The 6,086-nt window shown below is 44.9% G+C and overlaps 1 long non-coding RNA gene across 4 annotated transcripts; it reads left to right on the top strand.

Annotated features, from left to right (window-relative positions):
• Positions 1 to 2,438: 2,438 nt before the first annotated feature.
• On the top strand, positions 2,439 to 3,677 carry LOC128447656 (uncharacterized). 4 transcript variants are annotated; one of them, XR_008339647.1, is made up of 5 exons: positions 2,439 to 2,639; positions 2,873 to 2,905; positions 2,980 to 3,074; positions 3,185 to 3,299; positions 3,391 to 3,677. It is a non-coding gene; the product is annotated as an uncharacterized LOC128447656 (long non-coding RNA). The 4 variants fall into 4 exon arrangements; XR_008339649.1 differs by having other exon boundaries at positions 2,439 to 2,905; positions 2,950 to 3,074; XR_008339648.1 differs by lacking the exon at positions 2,873 to 2,905.
• Positions 3,678 to 6,086: the final 2,409 nt, after the last annotated feature.

Raw genomic sequence — 6,086 nt, forward strand, 5'->3', positions numbered from 1 at the left:
ACCTTCATGTTGGAGAACACCCGCTCTACCCCCTTGGCCACACCGCCCCCAGAAATCCCACTTTGTCTTAGCGCTTCATAGAAACCCTTAAAAATTAATAGACCTGAGGCTAGTGAATGGAATTCTGAAAGCCTGGTCAAATATCACCATACGGGTCATCTGTACAAATTTGTGTCTTATGTTTCTCTTGTTTCTGAAAGAATCAACTGGTAAAGTCATTCTACAGTTGTAACGGCTGTCAATTCAATCACAGCTCATACATGCGATCTAATGCCACAGCTGCTGGTAATTTAACATCTTTACTGCATGAATTCAAAGACATAGGTATTCATGAAAGAACAAGAGTATTATTATGAACACTGGCAGCCTATACACTGTTATTATTACCAGGCAGAAAATTGGATAAAATACATAGTGGCACAAAGAGTGGTGGCTTTATAGCACAAAATAGTAAATGGCACAGTTCTTTACAAATGAGTTGAAGTAGGGCTGCTCGATTTTGGAAAAAATCATAATCACGATTATTTTGGACAATATCTTAATCACGATTATTTAAATGATTATTAATATGTGCCCTTATTCTAAAGTCAATGCTTAATTTTTGTAATCACTTCCGGTTCCTGTAAACACCGGTGACGGCTGCGTGTCTTATTCCTCCGTGTAACCAGGATATCGGTGCCCGGTTATTCAAACCCTTAATGATGGCAACCCTAACACTCTCTGACCGGCTGACCGGCTTTCCGAAATGCGTGTCCGGTCTGACCGGTCTGACCGGACACGCATGATATTAGCGGTGCGCGGCGCGGCCGCTACATGATGTGCTGCTGCTCGAACTTTTTAGACTCTTCTTGTCGACTGAACGGGGCTGCCCTCCCTGCTTTTCCACTAGCGTTTTTTTTTTCACCGTCGGTCACCACACACACAACTCGCCTCCTTCACTTTACAGCTGCTTGAGAGTGACTGCCAGTCAGCTGGGCCGCTGAATGCTTTTGGGGAAGGACAGAATTGTGCATGCGCGTCTCTTTAGAAAAAACGCCAAATAATTGTTTCAACTCGATTACAGTAGTTTGGAGATCGTTTGAGCCAATAATCGTAATCACGATTAAATTTCGATTAATCGAGCAGCCCTAAGTTGAAGAATAGTTTTAGGTAAAACTAAATGCTGAAAATGTCTTTTAAAACCTTAGTTAGACCAATGCAAAGATTTGACTCATGCAGCATATATCTCTATCTAAGAGCTAAATGAAATGACTGTTTAAACAACCCAACTTCTTTTTTTTTTATTGTACGTGCCTCTTCTGAAATTGAAAAACTTTACAAGGTGGTCTGTTATAATAGACAGTTATATTAACTATATTAACTCATTAGCGCTAAACCTGCCTGTTTGGAATGGGTTGTTAGCTTGGCCTATGGTAATGCTCTGAAGCTTCATCCGAATTATTACGTGTCATTAGTGTCATGTCGAGACTGGACTATTGTATGATTATTATCAGGCTCCAGACTCTACACTGCATGAAAAGAAGAATTTGTGCCAGTAAATGTCGTAGGAAATTCTTGGAGAAATTTCTGTTACCAGTGTCTTGCCGTTTTACAACCCTGAGAAAGTTGGGAGGTGACCCCCTTCTCCTAAGCCTAGGGGAGGCTTTCACATGCAAATGCCAATGCTCTGCGCTTTACAAATGCAAATCAGGATAGTTTCCCTCGGAGCAGATAACACCTTTTTCTAAACTATCTGGCTTAAAATAAATATAAAACCTGAAATTGTAAATTGATCTTAAGTAAGTAAGTGTGCTATAATTAATTACATTGTATACGTTGAGCAAAATCAATGCTATGAAAAAAAAATTGAAACAATGCACATTATTTCAGCATTTTATTATTATCCAAAACACAATCCTAAATCTCAACCACTGTACAGAGTGACACGATTACAGTCACTTTTTCAATTGTGCTGGTTAAATGCACAGTGGATGTGATAACCACACATCTACCAGCAATCCGCTAAAAAGGCAGAAATGATGTTGGATATGATGTGTCTTCGTCCTGTACGCTCTAAACTTCTACTGGCTTTCCATAAAGATATCTGTCCTCCCAAAATACTGGAAATTCCCTTATAATTTGAACTTCTTATTAAACTTTCTCAGTATGCCATTAAAACACTAAACAATTTTATCCAAGTGACTTACAATATGTGCATTCAAGTATGAGGGTAAAAACACAGAACAGCAAAAATCAGGTAAGTACAATAACTTAAAACCAGAAAGAATAAACGGGTCCTCAGTCACATACTCATCCCATATTAAATTTAAATTTAAAAGCTGTTTTAACCGCTGCTTTAAGATGAAAAGGACAGTTGTGAAGCTTTACTCTGAAGAACTTACGTCAGTCGTTTGCGTCATCACCTGATGTGCATGTCCAATCAGAGCCTCTTGAATGCAGAGTGCGTCTGCCGCAGACATGAGAGGATCGTTTTAAGTGTGTTCTGTACGAGTGACTCTGTTTTCGGGATAAATAACTTGCTGAAGTCCACACGACACTGTTTCCCTGGAGGAGAAGAAGAGTGCGTGGGAAAGCAAAGCCGTGGGCCCGGTGTGGAGGAGTCGAGGCGGAGAAGACAGGCGCAGAGTCCATGAATTAAGGTGAGAACCAGCTAGAGAGCGAAGCCATTGCTAACTGCTAAGCTAACTCTCAGATTTGAAACACGTGTGAACAACTGTGGGATTAGAGCGACAGTTGCTAAAAGTAGAATAAAGCATCGAGTGCTTTAGCGGAGTTAGTGCATGTTTAAATAGGTATGAACTAATTAAATCGAACAGTTTGTTCTCTAAGTTTTTTCAAAAACGTGACTTTTCTGTTTTTTTAATTTTTGTAGGAAGCTCTGAGGGAAATGGCCGGCGGAGCGAGGGTATGATTAAAGAAGAGCTGTGCTGTTTAAAATACATCCTCCAGCTGATCTTTTTCATTGTTTTGTTTTCACAGCCGGATTCCTGTACACAATGACGCAGTCCCTGCACATTACGCCGATAATCGCTGAAAGTCCGCATTTGCAGTGTGGAAAAACGACGCCATTGTACGTAAGTGTCTGTTTAGGATTTTTTTTTAATTTTGCTGTGGATCTTCCAACGGTGATGCAGCGAGGCTATTTGCGTTTATTAATAATAAACTCATGTTACTTGTTTTCCAGCTGCCTGTACTATGACTTACTAAGACCCACTATGAGCCAGTATGACGGAGCTTCCAGTTCATCCATACGGACCTTGCATCAGCATTGAGGAGTTCAGGAGTCGGCAGAGAAGAGGGTAAGGTTAGATTCATTAAATAATTTTTCAGATACATGTGTAGGTGTATGTTGTCATTGAACTGTGCTAATTGTACTGGTTGTGTTTACAGCTGATTGAAGTGGGACAGATGACATGGATCCATCCTTCCACAGCCAGGAGCTCACCGACCTGTGTGCCACACTTCAAATAAGACTAGAGGCTACACTGGATCTCACAGCTACACACCACAGACGTCTACACACTGGGGCAGATTCAGACAGAGTCCCACAAAGAACATATGAACAAGAGGCTGCAAAGAGACATTTCAAGCTTCACCTGATTAGCTTTTCACTGGCTAGGCTAGTTGTGTTTGTACAATATTTGTGCTGTATGTAAATAAAGCTTTGACTCAACATATACCTCGTTCATGTTTTTTCTTCCCTGTACAATATGTTCACATATAACATCAAGCATCACTTGAATGAATGTATAGTCTTAATTAACTGCATTGCGTTTGGTAAAGGCTTACTAATAAATAATGATTTATTATATATATATACATTTTTATTATTAATATTGTGTGGGAGGGGTTTACCCCACGTGTGTGCTGCAATGACCCAGGGTGACCAATGGCAACACTTCTAACAGCCAATCACGAGTGACATTCCGGGTTGGTTTCCTCCAATGGGGAATCGAGAGAGGCTCAGCAGCGGCTTCGCCGTGAGTCATATGCTAATTAGATAACACCTTCGCTCCACGGCTACGCGACCCCCCCCCCCCCCCCCCCCCGCTGCTCTCCCCCTTTGTTCTCCAGCACCCTCTCCGCGGTACGTTTACTCAGCTTCCCTTAGGTTAATGTCGCGGAAGAACGCGGTGCTGACGTGCTGTAAATATGCACTAACTTCAGGGGATCAGGTAACTTCCATAAGATTTCCCATGACACTACTTCTGCTTTTCGCCTAGTGCTACAGCTTGTCCAAAATGCCACAACACGTGTCCTGACGAGAACAAAGAAAAGAGAGCACATTTCTCCAGTATTAGCATCGCTACACTGGCTTCCAGTTAAATCTAGAATAGAATTTAAAATTCTCCTCCTCACCTTCAAGGCCCTTAATAATATAGCGCCTTTTTACCTTAAAGAGCTGTTAGTACCTTATAAACCCACTAGAGCACTCCCCTCCCAGAAGTCAGGCCTACTTGTCGTCCCTAAAGTCTGTAAAAGTAGAGTAGGAGCCAGAGCCTTTAGCCATCAAGCCCCTCTGTTGTGGAATAATCTACCACTTTCAGTTCGGGAGGCAGACACTATCTGTTCGTTTAAGAGTAGGCTCAAAACCTTCCTTTTTGATAAAGCTTATAGTTAGAGCTAATTAGTGCGGCAGAACGTAACTTGTTCTATTTTATGACACATGACACACGGAGCTTATTTTTCCAGCTTCTCCTTCCTCTTCTCCATCCCTATCCCCCTTCCCCGGAATCCCTTTGCTTTATCACCTGAAGATCCAGGGCCTCTGTGGCCACACCATGGATTGCGGTTTTTAGATTGCGCATCAGGAGTCGCGGTGGTGGATCCAGTGTGGCGGATTCTGTGTCATGTGGGCTGATAGTGGTGCTGGTGGCGGACCCTGTGTCGCGTTGGCATTGGGTACGGGCGGTGGACCAGGACCGCAGATCGTGGTGGGTCCTGGTGGGCGGGGATGGACGGTGACTGAGGACTGGAGTGGCGTCTGGTCTGGATGGTGGATCGTGGTCCTGCTGGTTGCTGACCATGGACTGTGATTGCAGCGGGACTGCTTGGCATTCCATGTTGGGGTTATCGTTCGGGACGTTTACCCTCATCAATGCTGCTAAAAACTTTAAAGCGGACATATTATGAAAAATCCACTTTTGTAGTGCTTCTACACGTTAGTGTGGGTATCTGGCATGTCTACCGTCCCAAAAACTCTGGAAAAAAACCACTCACGCGATTTGTTGTGGTTCCTCTCTGTAAGAACCTATACGATAGAGTGCGTCGAATGGGAATACGACCAGAATTGACGTCACAGTCGGTCTACATGGCATAGCCCCCCCCCCCCCCCCCCCCCTGGAGGCGGAGATCTGGTGGAGGAGGAGACCGGGTTACGTTAAGAGCCACAGCATCCTCCTCAGCTCGAGGCGGCGGGTGTTAGCTGGGAAGCTAGCTGAGGGGGGACGCTAACCAGCCAGGGAGCGGGGTGAGAGGCGGAGACGTGGCCGAGAAGCAGAGCCTGCGGTCGGGGTAAGTCATGAGCCCAAGCCCTCTCCTCAGCTCGGGCTCGCTGGGTGATGTCGTCGGGATGCTGGCTCCATGTCAGCGGCTCGCTTCTGGTGGACCTGTCGGTGTTTGTTTACGGTTAGCAGCAGGGAGCTAACGCTAGCTTGCTGTTAGTTTGTATTTAAAGTTGCAGCACTTTCTGGAATGGCTGCTTGTGCACGTTTTTACAGCAGTATTGCATGTGGCAGCCCACCCGGGAAGCATCGGAGATCTGGCCGAGAAGCAGAGCCTGCGGTCGGGGTAAGTCACATGCCAAAGCCCCCTCCTCAGCTCGGGCTCGTTAGGTGATGTCGGGCTGCTGGCTACATTTCTGCGGCTCGCTTCTGGTGGACCTGTCGGTGTTTGTTTACGGTTAGCAGCAGCCGCCTGACTGATCTCCCCACGGACAGGGGAGCATTGATAGTGCGTGTCTCGTGTCGCAGTGAGTGTCTTCAACTAGAAAAGCTGTTGTTTTGTTTCGGTAATTGACGGTGACATGTAAGCTAGGTGGCGTTAGCCTCATAGCAATCAGTGCCCGGCTTGCTGGCCGGCGGCAG

This window comes from Pleuronectes platessa, chromosome 9 (assembly GCF_947347685.1).
Source record: "Pleuronectes platessa chromosome 9, fPlePla1.1, whole genome shotgun sequence".
NCBI lineage: Eukaryota > Metazoa > Chordata > Actinopteri > Pleuronectiformes > Pleuronectidae > Pleuronectes > Pleuronectes platessa.